The sequence below is a fragment of the Littorina saxatilis genome, linkage group LG12 (genome assembly GCF_037325665.1).
Source record: "Littorina saxatilis isolate snail1 linkage group LG12, US_GU_Lsax_2.0, whole genome shotgun sequence".
NCBI lineage: Eukaryota > Metazoa > Mollusca > Gastropoda > Littorinimorpha > Littorinidae > Littorina > Littorina saxatilis.
Genome location: NC_090256.1, coordinates 17,269,405 through 17,289,404, shown reverse-complemented (window position 1 = coordinate 17,289,404; position 20,000 = coordinate 17,269,405). Strand labels below are relative to the sequence as shown.

General features: G+C 41.8%; 1 protein-coding gene and 1 long non-coding RNA gene across 4 annotated transcripts in view; both read left to right on the top strand.

Moving 5' to 3' along the window:
- Positions 1-20,000, top strand: part of LOC138981392 (complexin-like) — a 234,657-nt gene that overhangs the window by 137,586 nt on the left and 77,071 nt on the right. The gene's annotated exons all lie outside the window — the stretch shown is intronic.
- Positions 12,298-20,000, top strand: part of LOC138981393 (uncharacterized) — a 92,342-nt gene continuing 84,639 nt past the window's right edge. Inside the window, exon 1 of the long non-coding RNA XR_011460624.1 lies at positions 12,298-12,710. This is a non-coding gene — a long non-coding RNA (uncharacterized lncRNA). The remainder of the gene's footprint in view (positions 12,711-20,000) is intronic.

Genomic DNA, 20,000 nt, shown 5'->3' with positions numbered 1-20,000 from the left:
TTGACGAAGCTGTACTGTCTTGGTGAAAAAATACAGTGCGTTCAGTTTCATTCCGTGAGTTCGACAGCTTGACTAAATGTAATAATTTCGCCTTACGCGACTTGTTTGTTTCTGTTGCCAAGACACTGTTGCCATGTCTTTGACACATTACACCGGTTTTTGTACGCAGAACCTGGTTTTTCTCGTGTTTCACATCACACCCGTTTTTTTGTACACAGAACCTTGTTATTACGGTGTATTCAAGACACCGTTGTCATGTCTTTGACATATTACACCGTGTTGGGTTTTTTTTTTTTTTTTTTTACATAGAACCTTGTTGTTCCGGTGTTTCCAATACACCGTTACAAGTCTTTGACACATTTCAACGGTTTTTGCACACAGATCCTTGTTGTTATTGCGGTGTTTCCCAGGCACCGTTACCATATTTTTGACACAATACACTGATGTTTGTACCCAGGTCCGTGTTATTCAGGTGTTTCCTAAAAACTGTTACGTAGCGGTTACATGCCGAGTCTCAGTGAATATCAAAAATAATGGTCGAAGTTTGCGGATCATGAAAAATGCGAGATTCAGGCTGTTGCTGGGTAGTTATTTGTTTCGTTGCTGGGTGTTTATCGAAAAATAACCAGCCCTACAAGTTTACAGAGGTAATGAAGCAGAGGGGGCAATAATATGTCTTTGACACATTACACTCAGTGATTTTTTTTTTACCCAGACACTTGTTATTCCGGTGTTTCCAAGACACCGTTGCCATGTCTTTGACACATTACACTGGTTTTTGTTCTTAAAACGTTATCATTCTGTGTGTTGTAACCGTCATGGTGTAAAACCTAGCGTAACAAAAGGTTGAGCTCAAAAACCGGCGTACAGCATCAACGTGGTGACTGCTGCTGAGCGTTTCTGAAGCCCCCGTTTCTTTCAGAACCTATATACGGTTTCTGGGTCTACGTCAACCAGAGGGAGATCGAGAAGAAGGGTGTTAGTTCGATCAGTCGTTTCTTTTTTTGCTTTGATGTTTCGATTTGTCTCTCCAAATTAGCCTGTCTAACGTGGGCCTGGCGTGTCGGGCGACTTTGCCAAGGCTTCTTGGTGGCCGAGCTGTGAACATTATCTATCTTCACTGGAGTTTCTCTGTGAGGTAATGACCAAGTCGCTGTGGGGACTGTTTCTGATGACGCGACAGTAAAGCAGTTTCTGAGCGAGATTTGGAGAGAGAGAGAGACAGAGACAGAGACAGAGACAGACAGACAGACAGACAGACAGAGAGGGACTCGTGCAGATAAATGCCCCTTCAAAGAACGGTGTTAAGGAGCGAAAAGAGAGAGGTCGTTAGAAGCATTCATGGCCCTCGTCATTGACGACGTCCATTTTCTCTGTTTGTTTTGAGTTTAAAAGAGGCAGACTCTGTAGGACAGAAAGACGGCAGACAGATACAGAGACAGGCAGAGACAGACAAACACGCTTTCAACACACGCTCAGACAAACACAGAGAGGTATTCTGTTATTTTATTTGTACGTTATTCCAGACCTGTTTTTACATTCAGTCAAGTTTTAATTTGTTTTTGAAACTGGAGTATTCGAGATAAAGTTTAAAAGGAATGTTTGTAGCCCTGCGCACCCAGACACGACTTAAATCGTGTGTGTGTGTGTGTTTTCACTCGAGATAAAAGGCGTTATTTGAATTTTTAGTAATTGTCAAAAGAAAAGACTGTACCAGTTTGTTTGTTTATTAAATCAGCTGTTCTATGTTTTTTTTATACCTCACCTCCACTTGAATTACTGAACCTTCAAGTTACGTGTCGAGAGAAAGAAAATGTATATATACTCCATGCACATAGAACCACAAATCTATGCTGTATAACATTTTCGTTGCCGGTGATTGTTATAATAAGACGAGGGAACAATTGTCTTAGTTAAGTTACATGTTCAAAGAAAAATCCCGATGGATACTTCGTTACCAGAACAAAAATTCTATAGCTAGATGACAAGCATGGTGCTGGTGATTGTTAACAAAGGACGAAGTTAACAAATACGCCATTAATGCAACATGTTCAGAGACAGAGCCAATCGATACTCTATAAGCAGATGGACACAAATCCCAAGCTAGGGGACATGTTCGTTACCGGTAATTATTGACAAAAACCAAAGTGAACGAATGCCTCATTTGAGTTACATGTTCAGAGACACGGCCCATCGAGACTTCATAAGCAGAGATAAAAATAAAATAAAAATCTATAGCTTGGTGACGTGTCCGGTGATTGCTAACAATGGCTGAAGCGAACAAATGCCCCATTCAAACGCATCTGACTGTGATTATCTCTGTCTATTTCTTAGGCCAACGCGATGATTCCATCTCTTTCATCACGAGGTTTTGTTCTGGCGATGTATGGCCATGCATGCTGTTGGGAGAACTCCAGCAATCATCCGTGTTTGTCCAGACACATATGCTTTTTATCCCCTTGGTTTGTCCAGACATATATGTTTAAAAAAAATGTGTTTATACCTGTTTACAAAAACCCGTGTAAGCTAGACCATCGTGTGCGAGCTTACCGCCGATAATGAAAGTGGATTTATGGATTTGATCGGTCTTCACTTTGATACTGTGAAAAGCTAATAATGGCTTTGATGACAGACCTGTTAATCTCTCTTCCCTCTCGCAAAATTACCTTTCTTGTAAATCATCTGTGTGTGTGTGTGTGTGTGTGTGTGTGTGTGTGTGTGTATGTCTGTGTGTGTGTGTGTGTGGGGGGGTGTTAGAGAGAGAGAGAGAGAGAGAGAGAGAGAGAGAGAGAGAGAGAGAGAGAAAGAGAGAGAGCGCTTGTCTTGAGCGAGCCAAACGTGAATTATACAACTTCTGGGTCAGAATATTGTATTCTGCTGTATTTGAATGTATGGTATCTCAGAACACGAAAAATGTTGTGCACATGTTTGTTACATGTTCATATGCCATGTCTTTGTTCGTAATTTCTGAACCTGTCTGAATTGGAGTTTTGAGGCTCAGGCCAACAAGATGTTTTCGTTCAGCTTTCAAAGATAGATTTTAATCCCTTCAGCAGAAAAGACGCAAAAATATTGTTTGCAATCTTACCATCAATAATGTCTAAGATTTTGCAGGTTACGGGTATTAAGGATTGTAAGGAAAAGATCTAGCAGTAATAGTGTTGCAAATCTGTTTGCGAACTAACAAACCTAGCAGGGATTTTGTTTAAATCTGTTTTTATGAGGAGTCTAAACTTTGGTTGTAAACTCAAAATCTATGGAACCTGTCCACAGTCGGCTTCGCGTGATTTTTACATTTAGTCAAGTTTTGACTAAATGTTTTAACATAGAGGGGGAATCGAGACGAGGGTCGTGGTGTATGTGTGTGTGTGTGTGTCTGTGTGTCTGTCTGTCTGTCTGTCTGTCTGTCTGTCTGTCTGTCTGTCTGTGTGTGTAGAGCGATTCAGACCAAACTACTGAACAGATCTTTATGAAATTTGACATGAGAGTTCCTGGGAATGATATTATTCCCGGACGTTTTTTTCTTTTTTTCGATAAATATTTCTGATGACGTCATGTCCGGCTTTTTGTAAAAGTTGAGGCGGCACTGTCACACCCTCATTTTTCAATCAAATTGTTGAAATTTTTGTAAAGCAATCTTCGACGAAGGCCGGACTTCGGTATTACATTTCAGCTTGGTGGCTTAAAAATTAATTAATGACTTTGGTCATTAAAAATCTGAAAATTGTAATACATTTTTTTATATAAAACGATCCAAATTCGTTAATCTTATTCTACATCATTTCCTGATTCCCAAAACATATAAATATGTTATATTTGGATTAAAAACAAGCTCTGAAAATTAAAAATATAAAAATTATGATCAAAATTAAATTTTTGAAATCGATTTAAAAACAATTTCATCTTATTCCTTGTCAGTTCCTGATTCCAAAAACATGTAGAGATGATATGTTTAGACTAAAAACACGCTCAGAAAGTTAAAACGAAGAGAGGTACAGAAAAGCGTGCTATGCAGCACAGCGAAACCACTACCGCGCTGAACAGGCTCGTCAGTTTCACTCTGTTATGCAGAAGCGCTTAGAACTGTACCCACGGAATACGCGCTATATAAGCTTCATATTGATTGATTGAGAAGTGGCGGACTACGGTCATTGTGAAAAAATGCAGTGCGTTCAGTTTCATTCTGTGAGTTCCACAGCTTGACTAAATGTAGTAATTTCGCCTTACGCGACGTGTTCTTTCATTCCTCTCATCGCGAATAAAATCACGTTTGTCTAGACAATAAGAGTTTTTAAGATGTTTACGACTTTGACCACAACAGTCTGTAAGACTACCGTTTGCGAACTCACTGCCGACAATGATGATGGTTTTGCGCGCTTACGGGTCTTTAGTTTTACACGCGGGAGCTGACAGGGGATTTATGAAACTCTTGTAAATTCCTAACAATGGCTTTTATAGGAGGACTGTAAATCCCTGATCAGTGTCCAATGACCAGCGCACTGGCAAAATTTTAAGCTGTCTATAGTATTCTTGGAGCATCTTTATGTGAGAGGTTTATCTTTTGTTTGTTAATTCAGAAACTGTCTGAGCCGGAAAATGCCAGTCTCGGCTAGACGAGATGTTTTCTTTCAGCTTTCGAAAAAAAAGCTTTTTGACCAGAGTAAAAGCCTTTTTGCAAGTTGAATGCTGGAAATTGCGATGTTTTTGTTTACGTATTAGGGTGGTGATTTTTGGCTCACGTAAGTGTAGCCTATGCGATCGTAACTTTGTCTGTCTGTGCGTGCGTTTGTGCGTGTGTGCGTGTGTGTGTATGTCTGTGGTAGAAACTTTAACATTTCCGAGTCTATGTGTGAGTGGTTATCTAAGACTATGGATAAAGCTCGCATAAGATTACGTCACGGTCAAAAGTGTTTGACGTCAATTAATGCATCATGACGGCATGCCTCCCTGTAGTCTTTCTCTCTCGCGTGGTGTGTGTGGTCTCGGTCATTGTTATTTTGAGCGGGCCGAGACTATTTGGCAGTCGTGTCCCTGTAAGTAGGCTACATGCAGACACAGACAGATCTAGATCTAGTGTCTCTCTTTCTTGCACAGTCGTCACCTAAGCTTACTGTGTGTGTGGGTGTGTATGTGTGACGGAGTGATTGAGTTTGTGTTACTGTTTGTCTATTTCTTACGTGAGCCTTGAAGGCTTCGCCTCTTGTTTGTCATGAGGAAAGCGTTCTTGTGAAACAGATTCTTCTTCTTTTTTTAAACGTTGTAAATCTCTTTTCCATCTCTAACGAGGGGCCCAGTATTTTCTTATTTTTTTCTTTGAAAGATGACTCTCGATCGGAAAAAGCAGAACATGTCTGTATCAGAAGCTTTTGGCATCTGCCTTGCGTGATGTATCCAATTAGATATCAAAGAGATCTTTTTAAATCCCTTGGACACGAAATCCAATTTGTACCCCCCGCGGGTTAGGGGGAAGAATTTACCCGATGCTCCCCAGCATGTCGTAAGAGGCGACTAACGGATTCTGTTTCTCCTTTTACCTTTGTTAAGTGTTTCTTGTATAGAATATAGTCAATTATTGTAAAGATTTTAGTCAAGCAGTATGTAAGAAATGTTAAGTCCTTTGTACTGGAAACTTGCATTCTCCCAGTAAGGTAATATATTGTACTACGTTGCAAGCCCCTGGAGCAAATTTTTGATTAGTGCTTTTGTGAACAAGAAACAATTGACAAGTGGCTCTATCCCCTCTCCCCCCTTTCCCCGTCGCGATATAACCTTCGTGGTTGAAAACGACGTTAAACACCAAATAAAGTAAAGTAAAGAAAGAAATCCAATTTGTAAGCTTACAACCAAAAGTTAGATGGTTTTTGCTATCATTATTTGTGTTTTTCATTTTGTATGAAGAAATATAGAATACTACATGTCTTGCTGTGTCGTACCAGGTTTACACGAGTTGCTTTTTAAAAAATATTGAACTGCGAACGAAAGCGAGCTTTTCAATATTTGAAAAAGGAACGAGGGTAAATCTGGTAAGACACAGCAAGCCATGTAGTATTCTGTTTATCCTACATACTGTACTAACGTGTATTGTACTCAAAACGTCCGGCAGTCGAGGCGTCCAAATAGAAGACGCTTCTTTTGGAACCTCGATCTCTTCCTGAGCCTGGTGCAATCTTTGACGTCAAAGCAAAGAAACGTCACTCTAGAAAGTTGTTGCATGACGTGTAAGTTCTGAAAAAGCTTCCCGGGTAAACCGCAGACGCAAACGTGTTTCCATAATGACGTTTGTCTCGGTGACTTTGGCATCATAACCAGTGGAAAAGCAGGTCCCTTCCAGACTAGTTTGACACGACCTCATTTACATGATATACACACGTTTGGTTTGAACGATATTAACTCATGAGTGGTCTCTCTCACGTATCTAGGATAAAACCCAATTGTAAATCCGCATTTATAGCAGAGCTGCAAATCTCTGTGTGTCTCTCCGACGAACGGAGCTGGCGCCCAGTTTATTGAACATGACCTTTCTTCTAACAAGATGTTTACATGCCAAGCCTTTTTGTCGTTAAAAGCAGATCATCTCTGTGTCAGACGACACCGAAATCAACTTGGCGTGATGTTTCCATACAGGTTTTAAAGAGGTCACCCCCCCCCCCCCCCGGCACAAATAGCCTGTTTGCATTTTACCAGCGAACATTACGACGAGTTTGCCTGCATATTTAGTTTGTTTTTCATGTTTATGAAGGTATACACCATAACCCAATCCCTCCACCCCACCCTCAAACACACACACACATCCACACACATACACACACACACACATGCATGCATGCACGCGCACACACACACACACACACACACACACACACACTCACGCACACCAAAGACAAAGCTTTTATTGAAGATTCTCTGCTCGGCATATAATAATTATAAGAGTCAAGTTTATGGTTTCCGTCCTTGAGAAGAATAACTATCAAAAGCTGCATTGATCCACAATTAGCTTAATGTTTTCATTTACCTGTGATTCATTTAAAGTCTTCAGTGTTTTAGGAGTCAAAATATACCTTTAAGAGTTTGCATAGCTTTTCGCGAAACCGCTGTGAATGCTGCCAATCATGGCCTTTATATCAGAGCTGTACAACGAGGACAATTGATCAGACCGTAGACACGCTCCTGTCGAGCAGTGAACGAATGGAGCTGAGTTCGATCCACTTCATTTCCTTAAGGTCGTTGAGAGGACGAAGCAGCTGTGCCTGTCTACTGTTTCTGTCTGGTGTGCTGTATCCACGAGTTTTGCTTCTTTTTCATTGTCATTACTGTATCATCACATTGCTGGGAAATTCGGGTTGCAACCTAGCAGTGAAAAGCTAGCACCAACTTAAAAGTCGCATTACCCAGGTGTTTTTGTGTTTAGGTGTTATCGGCCACATGCGCTTCTGGCAAAATTGCCGTGTCACAGTTGTGATACGAGGGTGGAACATGCACATAAAGTTGACTCTGGATTCGAACCCGCGACCTAAGGATTGTAAGTCCTGTTGTCTGAGCTACAAGCCTCCCCCCCCCCCCTCTCCCTTCCCGGAAGTTTGTTGGGCGGACGGAGCAACTGTGAGTGTTCTCCATTTCTGTTGGGTGAGGTGTGTCGAGGAGTTTTGACATCTTTATTGACGTCCATTTTTCGCACAAGCAATCTAGTTCTTTCTCTGCCACCCCCGGCGGAGAGCTCCCTGCAATGTGCCTTGAAAGATGTCGTTATATGACAGCGTATACATGATAAAAAACATGGCAAGACCAGATCAGTTTTGCAACGTTTGCCAGAAAAGATTCTTATGAGCACGCCAAGGAGCTAATCTGGTGCTGAGCGCATTTATTTATTAATATTGTGTTCACTGTACGAGATTCTGAGTAACTTAATTTCTTCGGGATTTTGTTTCGAAATAGACGCTTGCCATCTGGAGAAAGATGAAACAACGCTTACATTGAGCGAAGTTCTTTTTCTGTTGATTGTTTCGGTATTAATTCTTTTTCCGTCCACGTTGATGGACCACTTGGTCGACGTAATAGTGAATGTGTTATTTTGTCTATAAATAAACGTTCCATGGACTAATCTTTCTTGTTGTTTGATTTGTGTTTAAAAAGCCATTTTTCTGAGTATAGTAGCAGAGTCCAAGACTCACATTCATGCAGTAAGGTGAAGACAGTCGATAGCGGATGGTGGGAGAGGTTTTGTCAGGAAGGGAGAGTGACTGAGAGTGACCGGCGGAGCTGGTGGTTGTTAACCCCACAATTAGTCTGACAGTAATACGAACCGATACTTTTTCACCCCGCGGTAAATTGAACACGACAGCAGACTGATTTCCTGCCGCGAGGGCGTGAAAATGACAGTGTTCATGTGGCGGGGACACAGCGGTGTTGATTGCCTGTCATTTACTTTTATCCTTATCGTATCGCTTCGCACAATCTGCGACTAGAACCATTTGGGTGTCGTGAAAAAGACAGTCAAATCTCTCAGTTGCGACTTTATAAATGTCCAGAAAAATCGGTCGTAAAATGGAGGTGTTTTTTTGTATTGGCAAGCATGAGTTTGGGAAACAAATGTCTAGATCGAGTGTCATTAGCAGGGCAGTAAGTGCTTCCAGTTTTCACTATCTTGCACAAGGTTAAACGTACGTCATCTGCTGAACGGCTTTGCAAACAAAGTGACTTAATTTTGTTTAGTCCACATCTGTAAAGTCCAAGAAAAGTTCAGACAAAAAGACTTAAATGCAAGCTACTATCCTCTTCCGACTTCACCCCAACTTCCTTCTTGTGTGTGTGTGTGTACCCATATCAACCATTGAGACTTTCACATGTCTTGTTTTTCCCGCAGTGGGGCACTGCGGTTATGAAATTAAAAGCCCCTCCTGTTTTTGGAACCGCAGGAGCTTTCTAGTTTGCTGTTAGGTAGATTTTTGGTTCCTCTTTCCTGTCATGCTCCCTTTTTCTTCATGAATTCTTTTCTTTTTTCTGCCTTCTTGCTCATTCACCTGTATTTTTTCCAAAAATCTCTTCTCTTGCCGCTTGTCTCGCGATTCATGTATAGTTTAATCTGTTAGTGTTCTGATGTAAGTCCAGCAGTAGATAGGTTAAGCCTATTTTAACATACTGGAAACTGGTAATCTTCCAGTAGGTATTAATTTAGTTTTACTAAAGCCTGCTGGGACACAAGTAATGGGTTAGTGCATTTGTAAACAGGAATCGCTTGACAAGTGGCCCCCTTCATCCCCCCCTTCCTCGTCCTGATATGGCTCTGCGTAGTCGGCTGGACGTTAAGCAACAAATAAACAAACAAACAAACAAACAAAATGTCTTGTTTTCCATTTGTATCTCGCGATGGAACTAGGCAGTTTCATGTACCATCAGTTCCTTTAAACGGTCGTACACAGCGCCTCAGATCTGTACATGCGTTTTCATGTGATGAGGGCATCTTTCCACTTGGACGAATACAGTGGAACCCTCCTTTTACGACCCTGTATTCTCAAACTGTATCTTCATAACTCCCGTAAATGGGGGCCCGGTAGCTCAGTTGGTAGAGCACTGGACTTGTGATCGGAAGGTCGCAGGTTCGAATTCGGGCCGGGACGGACACGGGTCAACTTTATGTGCAGACCCAGAGACGGAAGCCATGTCCCACCCCCGTGTCATCACAATGGCACGTAAAAGACATTGGTCATTCTGCCATAAGTGCAGGTGGCTGAATACACCTAAACACGCAGACACCTGAATAGCGCGACTCCGTTGCTGCTAGCTTTCCACTGGGAGGAAGCGACCCGAATTTCCCAGCGATGGGACAATAAAGTAATGAAAAAAAAATGTAAACTGTACAAAGAAATGAGCAGGAACGGTTTACCGTGCAGAGAGTATTTTTTCGTTTGTTTGCTGAATTTTGTTTTACTATGACAACTATGTCAATCCACAACATTGACTCAGCGAAAAATTCTATCTCTGCATAGAAAAGCAGCATCGTGGCGTATATTTGGTATGTGTCCAGATGGAACAGCCTGTCGTCTACGATGGTTGTCATCAGAAGGAATTTACCTTAAAGTTCACAGCAGGTCGAACCGCGACTAATTTAGTTGTTTAGAGGGAATCAAGACAAGCTGCCAAGTGAAAATACGTATTCGAGTTTTTGCCCTCCGGTGTGTCAAGGAAAAAGGGAAGAAGGGATGAGGTGGATAAAAGAGGGGTCGGGTCGGGGTGGAGGACATGGAAACTGTGTGTGTGTATGCGTGTATGTGTGCGTGCGTGCGCGTGCGCGTGTGTGTGTGTGTGTGTGTGTGTATGTTCGTGTGTGCGTGCGTGCCGGCGTGTGTGTGTGTGTGTGTGTGTGTGTGTGTGTGTGTAATTACCCAGTTATCGATCTTCCGCGTGGTTGGAATGGAATTATCGACCCAGGCGCCCCTCAGTAAATTACGTTTGACTCCTACGAGTTCTGCATATTGAAACTGTCAGAACGGCTGTGTACACGTGAAGCTGGTAGGCTTAACGTGAACATACACACACACACACACGCGCACGCACGCGCACGCACACACACGCACGCGGACACACGCACGTACGCACGCACACAAACATACGCACGCACACACGCGCACACACGCACACACACGCGCACACATACACACACACACACACACACGCACGAACGCACGCACGAACGCACGCACGCACGTACGCACATACACACACACACACGCACGTACGTTCGCACACACACACACACGCACGCACGCACGCATTTAAACAGCCAAGCCCGTACCCATGTGCGCACGTAGAAACGCACATTCAGAGACACACGCTCGCACCTCGAAGAAAAGTACTGTATTTGTCCAGACCTAGGGTTAGCCTGCCGGTTTGTGTAATGCACGTTATGGTAATATGAATGCCGGTGTAACACGAAATTTTTACTCCACGAAAAATTGACTCCGGGGTAAAAATTTCGTACGAAATTGTTACTCCGAGTACACCTTTCGTACGAGAAAAGAACTCCCCAAGGTACGAAAAAATTACTCCCTCCGCAAAATTTTTACTCCCCAAATTTGTACTTGCAGTGAAAATCTCGTACGCGAAAATGGTATGCGAGCGAAGGGCGAAGGGATAATGCCAATAATTATGTGATCTCGCTCAAACGAATGTCGCGCTACCCTCCCTCCAACCCTTCCACCACCAAGACTAACAGGGGACAAGAGAGTAAAAGTTGCGTACACCTGACGTGGTCAGTGCATTGCTCGTGTTAGAGGGAAGTAATGTATTCATTATTTATTCGTCCGGAGAGAAAACATTTTCGTACAAAATGTTAAAGGCACAGTACGCCTCTCGTAAACCAACACAGATACTGTCAGGCTTTTACAAACAGTACAAACACCCTTCCATTTACACACACACACCGCTTTTGAACATCCTAGGTGCCCTCCGTAGAGAGCGAGCAATTTTCAAAGAATGAACGAAGTTTTGCGGATTGTCTGACAACAAAATCGGACGGTGCGTTTTGGCGCTAGACCTAACTTTTAAAATCTAAATAATAAATTGACAGCTTGTTACACAAACATTCTTAAATAATAAATAATTCTTTTTTTTATCAAGACAAGATCAGTACAATTCGAAGTTTTGAAAGTTTGAAAAAAGAAAAGCCCGGAAGCAGGGTCACGCAAGGTCGTGGTTCTCGTAGCAGACGACAGCCGTTTGTTGCGTTTAAATTCAGAGGTACATAATAACGTGCTATTGCAGATAAGCTTACAGCGAGTCGCATTTGAAATCACAAACTGACGACTACGGGTTCACGATGGCCCACGCAAAATTAGATTCTTTGAAAATTGCTCGCTCTTTACGGAGGGCACCTAAAGCTACTCTTACACTGTGCCGAATTGCAAGACATTTGTAATCATCGCAAAGTATTCGTGGCGCTAGCAAGCCTTTCGCAACCATTCGTTATGCCTGTCTTTACATTGTGCCGAATATCCTTGCTAATATGAACATGTTGTATTCGGCCAAAAAATAGACACATGGACATGAATAATATAGAAAATTGGAAGCCTTACCAATCCTTGCGAATTTCTTATGCCTAGTTCACACCAACGGCGAATGCCGCGCTTTAAATCGGCAAGCAAAGCGCCATCACTTTTCCAAAAATATTACGATCTAATAACAGGGACGTAGCACCCGGTAGGGCATGTAGGGCGACCGCCCGACCACTTTTTTCGTAAAAAAAAAAAGAGAGAGAGAGAGAGAGAGAGAGAGAGAGAGAGAGAGAGAGAGAGAGAGAGAGAGACAGAGAGATCTACCAACAGAACACCCCACGTAGTATTCACGCGATGGCATAAGGTCGGTTTTTTTGGGTTTTTTGTGTGTGTGTTAGTCTTGGTCAACTGCTGGAATAGGATGACGTCTTATTTTGACGAGAACGTCACACGTGACGAGTTCCGTCAGGCCATAAAAGTATTGGCGCCAATTTAGTGAAAATTGCTTCTTCGTCCGTCTGCTCCCATGAGAAACAATGGAGGTAAGAAATGTTTTGTATATTCTGTGTGTGAAGCTGGGGTCAGACTGAGGGGTGAGTGATTGTGTGTCAACCGTAAGTACGCCATAACAATTGAGTAACACAGTAACTTGTGGGGTTAACAGTGTCACATGAAACAACATGTAGAGAGAGAATTGAACAATGGACACAAGTGTGCATCCTGGTTGTGATGGATCGAAAACGCGCTAAAAATATTCTGACAAATCCCTCTATTTTTCAGTCATCACTCAGGCTGCCAATGTTGATGGCTGGACGGATCAATAAATTGCTTGTTTAGAAGTAAACCAGTTTGTCAATCCTTGCTTTTTAACACACTAGACAATAATGAAGACGAAAGTCATTTGAAGTAAGTGCTCATCACATTCAACGTATCGGAATTTAGATATAAATGTAAGTCGATTGATAATCACTGATACATTCACCAGCCCGTTGTTTGGTGGAGGATGGAAAGATGATTAGATGGAACTGAGCTCAGAAGGCACGAAATCGCATCATGTTTTCTTTCTTTTTTAGACCATTACAAGGGGACGGGAAGGGGGGGGGGGGCGGTAGTGTAAGCCCCATATTTCCTTAGCTGTCTCAGCATTTTGTCTTCCATTTTTTTCCGCCCTACCACTTTTATTAGGTGTGCTACGTCCCTGAATAAGCTCTGATACGAATTGGTTACGCTTGCTTGCGAATCTCTACCGATCATTGCGAATGCATAGGAATCCATATCAATATTTATTGTGAAGTTCTTACGATTGGTTGCGAGTGCTTGCGAATGTCTACTGATCATTGCGAATGCATAGGAATCCATATACACATTTCTTGCGTATTTCTTGCGAGTTTATAACGAATCTTGCGAATGGCCTTGCGAGTTCTTGCAAACACTTTACGAATAATTGCAGTCACTCGCAAGCATTCGTAAGGCTTTCGCAACATTCTTATGAATTGGCAAGAAATGGTCAAAACATTCCTGAGAAATTCGTAATGAATTCGCAACCATTCGCAAGATGTTGGCAAAATGTGCACACACACAAAACTTACGAGCGCTACGCATATCTTTACGATGATTACGAATGGTTTGCGAATACTTACGAGTACGTTGCGAAACATTCAGAATATGACTTCCTTGCGAATATTAGGAGGATGTTGCTAATGTTCGCAAAAAGTGACGAATGGTGGCGAATGGTTAAGAACATTTACGAATGTCTTGCGACCATGTCCCGATCATTACGAGTTATTGGCGACATCTATTCGCAAGGGCAATTCGCCAGAGTGTAAGAGCAACATTACGAACAATGCGAATTGCATACTCGTTTTCTTCGTAAAATGTTTGCAAGCACTCGCAACACTCGCAAGGCCACTCGCAACGTTCGTAATAGATCTGTAATGTATATGAATTCGTATACAATCGCAATGATCGGTAGACATTCGCAAGCAGTCGCAACAATTCGTATGACATTCGCAAGGATTCGTAAGCCTTCGATTTTTCTCTGTTTTTTCCTGTCCATTCGTCTCTTTTTTGGCCGAATGCAACATTGTCATATTCGTAAGGATATTCGGCACAGTATAAGACAGGCTTAAGATGTTCTCAAGCGGTGAGTGTTTAAATGAAAGGGTGTTTGTACTGTGTGTAAAAGCCTGACAGTGTCTGTGATGGTTTACGGGAGGCTTACTGTGCCTTTAACTCGGAAAACACCTGTCTTGGAGAGTACTTTTCTCGTGTTATGGGGTAGTATTTTTTTCGTAAAGGGGGTAAAATGTTTGCACAAAATTTTTACTCTGGAGTAAAAATCTCGTGGGAGTAATTGTCTCGTGTTACACCGGAGCAAACGTTCTATTGCTTTGTCTAGCACTTCGGAGTCTGCCAGAGTCAAATCCGCCCGGATGTTTGATTAATTTTATTCGTGTCTGGATGGTGGCTGTCTGCATAGCCGGAAACCTAGTACGGTACTCCGCAGCAGTTTGTCCTGCATTATGCAACGAGTTTTCTACTTTGTTCAACACTGAAGGCTTAAATGACCGATATAAAGGTACACAAATGTGCGGAAGTGTAGCAACGCGCAGATTTAATATTTATGGGATGTTTTACTTTTTGCTTTGTTCTGAAAGGTTGTAGTCTTTTATTCGTGTCTGGGTGGTGGCCGTCTGCATTGCCGCAAACCCTCATTACGGTATTCCGCAGCAGTTTTACCCGCGTTATGTAACGAGTTTTCTGCTTTGTTCAGCACTGAAGGCTTTGCGGGACGATATAAAAGTACATACATGTGGGTGAGGTTGGCAACATCGCAGATTGAATATTAATGGTATGTTTTACTTCTTGCTTTCTTCTGAATGTTTTATTTTTTGCTTTCTTCTGAATGGTTGCAGTCTGCTTATTCTCTGGTAAGGTTTGTTAATCCATGCTCAAGTCAATGAAAGGAAAGCGTCCGATATAACACTGAAAGACATGTGTCTGGTTTGTTTTGCTTATTTTTTCATTCTGAAAAGTGATATTCTCTGATTTATTCTCAAATACATATCGGTTACTCAAAGTTCTAAATAATCAAACAAATAATTCCATGGAATAACCCTCCGCCTACTGTCATGTATTTATACTGATTATTTTTCTTTTCTTTTTTTGTGTGCTTTTTTTGTTTTGCTTTCTATTCCCTTGTACCCATGGGCGTTTCTGTTTTGCGATGTTGATTTTCCGGATAAACAGCTATGTTCGATTAGTCTGCGCTTACCACAGCAATCCATTGTTGGCGAAAGCAATTGAATGGAGCTGTGTCCTGTAACGCGGTGACACATCCGTTCTTGTCACAAAAGGTTCGTTTGGTGAAAATTGACGCTTAGTTTGTTTCGCAGCCCTGTCATAAACCAGATCGTGCGCGGAAACTTATTTCCACAGCGTTTTCATAAACAAATCACGGCGTTTAGGTTATTTCCTAATGTTCTGATTATTCACGAAACTGAACCAGCGGTCGTTGAAATGACTTCCTCGTATCATGAAAACATGATCATATAGACTGGTACGTCGAAAAGTTGTTTGAATCAGACAGACAAACAACTAATATATAAAGGAGATAATGAATGATAAATTTGAGACTTAAGATATGGAGAGTTTTAGTATCTCAATCTCTCCCCCCCCTCTCCCTCACTCACTCTCACTCTCTCTCTCTCTGTCTCTCTGTCTGTCTCTCTCTCTCTCTCTCTCTCTCTCTCTCTCTCTCTCTCTCTCTCTCTCTCTCTCTCTCTCTCTCTCTCTCTCTCTCTCTCTCTCTCTGTTTTTTGAGAGAAAAAAACCTCCAAGAATTGACCTGTACAAGTCGAGTCTATCATATTCTGGAGCAATTATGTGGAACGCCATTCCTAATATAATTAAATTACGAATTCATGAAACATCATTCAAGGAATATTACATGCTGTTTCTTTTTCAAAACTTATAAGAAATATTATCAAGCAGCTAGCAAAATATAACTGTACTCTCTGATTATGTATATTGAAAAACATGATTATATATTATAATGCATGAAGGATCAATTTTTTTTATACAAACAAATATTTCTCTGTTATATATAATTTTCAAGCATTGCTAAAGAATCACAATGCATCTTAAAATGTCTTATTGGTTGCTTGACATGTTAATTATGGTAAATATGTCATTTGTACTATAGTTAAACTTATCTTCTATTTCTTCTTGTTTGTTACCCCTCAATGGGCGAGGGCCGGATGAAAAGAAGCATGTATACATTGCTTATTCTGTTACCCTCGTAAAATAAATTTCAATTCAATTCAATTCTCTCTCTCTCTCTCTCTCTCTGCGTAATGCAGATTCAGCAGAAACAGAACTGTATATCCCAAGCAGGCCGGCTTACAGTCTAATCTTATTGGATTAGACCTCAAAGTCTAATGCGTCCATTGTCACCAAAGGCTTCAAAGTTCATGGCTTTTAACATTATCGCCAAGTCCTCCATTAATCTAATTGTTTCTCTAGTTATTGACCAACAAGGCCAGCCAACACGCTTCGACGCCGTCGCCATGTTCCGTTCTTAACACCGGATGCCGTCTGGGAACAGCATCTCTCTGCATCTTGTTTACGCTCTCTCTGTCTGTCTGTCTGTCACTCTTTTTCTCTCTTGGTCTGTCTGTTTGCCCCCCCCCCCTCTCTCTCTCTCTCTCTCTCTCTCTCTCTCTCTCTCTCTCTCTCTCTCTCTCTCTCTCTGAGGAGCCAGGGCTGAAAGGGAATCTGTGGATCTCAGCAGATTGACTTCCTGATACAGGCGTTGCCATGGTGACCCTTCTTTATTTTCCTCGGCGGACTATGCAGCGTCAAACGTGATTTGCGTTCCCAAGTATTTGAATTTTTAGTGAGGCCTGGGTCCGCGTGTGGACGTCAGAGCGGCATGACCACCACCACCACCGTCACCAGGGCTACGGGAGTCCTGGCCGGGTCCATTTGGCCAGCCGCCAATAAAATCTCTGCCTCGTTGACCCGCTTGTCATGTATGTCCATCCACAGGCACGTCACACAAAGTTCAGTACGATTGTTTTTAATTCACACTCCTTCTCGTGAAAGCAGTTGGACTCACCTTTAAGAACTGGCCAGGCTTGTGCATGGGATGAGAACATCTCTCCACTTGGCAAACATCAACACCATGGCTGCTTGCTGTGATGAGTTGGGATTTGTTTTTAAAGAATTGATTTCTTGCGAAGCCACACGGGGGACTTTCACAAAATTAATTCACACAAACATGTTCACTGTGCATATATAGAACACCCGGGTTGTTGAGCTGTGGTATGGGTCCAAGTGGAGGGATGGTCTTAGGCCACACACACAAAAATAGGTGTGGTTAAGGTAACATAGCCAAAAAAAATAGGTGTGGTTAAGGTAACATAGCCAAAAAAATAGGTGTGGTTAAGGTAACATAGCCAAAAAAAATAGGTGTGGTTAAGGTAACATAGCCAAAAAAAATAGGGTAGGAAGGTAGGCAATCACTTTTTTTTTAAACTTTTTTTTCTAATGTGTACAAATTAAACCTACTTGACAGGGAAATAAGTGTGCGACTCGAGCGCTTTCGCTTTCATTGCGTTTTCTGCACTCGGGTTGTTTTATTTTTGTTTAGTTTTTGACAAATGTAATACAAAGTTATAGGGTCGGCCCCTAAAAATAGGGTAGGTCGGGTTACCGTAACCATACCTATTTTTTTTATTTTTTTTAGGCCTTATCAGAACTAAGTTAACGCCTGGTCAGATCTGCGGTGAATGGTGAGCACGGTGAGGAGTGTGCCATTAAGCGGGACGTGCAGCTTTGTCATCAATCAACTCTGCGCTATTAAGAAGGAGTGTAGTAAATACGTTTGGAAAATTACATTCGTGTGGATCGCTAGGTAAGATAGTGAAATTAATCCGTTGGTCCTATCTGATGTTTGGAGTTTGTTTTTGACTTTGCCATCTTTCTGCGAATTGGGTTCTTGTGTGCCCGGCAAGTAATTTCCCAAGATTATTAAGAACACAAGAGGAAAAGATAACAATAAAAATGTACTCACGAGAAACATGGACAATCAAACATAAGAACATGTACGTACTGGTTTCGACCCAAGGTCTGTGTCAGCAAATTAAGAGACATGACAGAGAGAAAAAAAGACGGACATCAGCATGCAAAAATGAGAAAAATTAGTACCACAGCTAATAGTCCAAGCAAAATTAATAAGAGAACAACGTTGAAGTGACAATGACTAGGTTTAAAATGTCCCTTATCAGAAAGTTCAACCTCAGTCCTTTGATGTTTATTAAACACATTTTCATATAAAGTTGGCGCTTCATATGGAAAAGTGGCTTTGAAATTGACCCTAATCCTTCTTTGGGCTCTGTAAATGTCGTTTGGGGCTATGGTTGTAAAACGGTATCTACTGGTCACCCCAATGTATAAACTGAAAACTCTTTCTGCACCAGAACACGCAGAAAGGATTGTATCTGCCTGATGTCTGATGCTTTTCAAAATCCCCAACCACTAACACCTTCAAAACGGACATTAACTGACACTGTTGTTTTTCCCTATATAATCCTTACTATTTTTCCGAGACGTCGTCGTGTTGTGTATTTAGCTTGCCACAACCTCATACATGGTCCTAAAAGTTAAAGTTGAAGAAAATACTAAAGATAAATGAACAAGCTGACGCAGTGTCATTCGCACCGTGAATCCCCCCATGGGAACATACTAAAGTCTGGTTCCAAATAGGCTCAATTTCCTTCTATTTCTTTGTATTTCTGCCTCGTAGGGGTAGGGGTGTTCAAACCAAAGGCACCTTTAAACCAAAATTCAAATCACACATCTTACAATACTAAGACACTCAGCAGTGAAAGGGTGTCTGCTGGTAAAAAATTCCAAATAATCCTAAAAATACTTCACTACTAAAAGTGCTTTTAAAAAGAGCCGTTATTGGCTCACGTAAGTGTAGCCTATGCGATCGTAACTTTGTCTGTCTGTGCGTGCGTGCGTGCGTGCGTCTGTGCGTGTGTATGTCTGTGGTAGAAACTCTAACATTTGAAGACGTCACATTACATTGACGTCACATTATGACGTAAGAGGGTTAGACGTCACGCGAAGGAAGTACTGACAGTCTCGGTCATTATTATTTTGAGCGCGCCGAGACTAGTTGGCAGTCGTGTCCTTGTAAGTAGGCTACAATCATGTAGACAGACAGATCTAGATCTAGTGTCTCGCTTTCTTGCCCAGTTTCACCTATGCTGAAACTATGCTCTTTCTGTGTGTGTGTGTGTGTGTGTGTGTGTGTGTGTGTGTGTGTGTGTGTGTGTGTGTGTGTGTGTGTGTGTGTGTGATTGAGTTTGTGTTACTGTTTGTCGATTTCTTACGTGAGCCTTGATGGCTTCGCCTCTTGTTTTTCCCTCTATAATCAGTATTGTGTTTTCTGCGAACATGTAGTCTATTTAGATGGTTGTCGTGTGCACTTGAGTTGCTAAAGCGTTTTCAGTTGGGCATATGTCGTAAAGCAAAGAATTAGCCCTTTGAAAACCATCAGAACTGTCACACAAAAATAACATTTACCTATCTCACCAACTGACCAAACATAGGGCTTTTCCTTATGTATTATGTATTGTCGTGTTTTTTGTAGCATACTTGTGAAAACAGCCACCACTGTTGTAAATGATACTTTAAAGAGCATTATTTCATTCACGTAAGTGTAGCCTATGCGATGATAAACTTTGTCTGTCTGTGCGTGCGTGTGTGTGTGTGTGATAGAAACTTTAACATTTCCGAGTCTATGGATTACGTCAGTCTCGGTCAAAAGTGTTCGACGTGTGTGATAGAAACTATTTGAAGACGTCACATTATGACGTAAGAGGGTTAGACGTCACGCAAAGGAATTACTGAAAGTCTCGGTCATTGTTATTGTGAGCGGGCCGAGACTACTTGGCAGATCCAGGGTCTCGCTTTCTTGCACAGTTTCACCTATAGCTTACT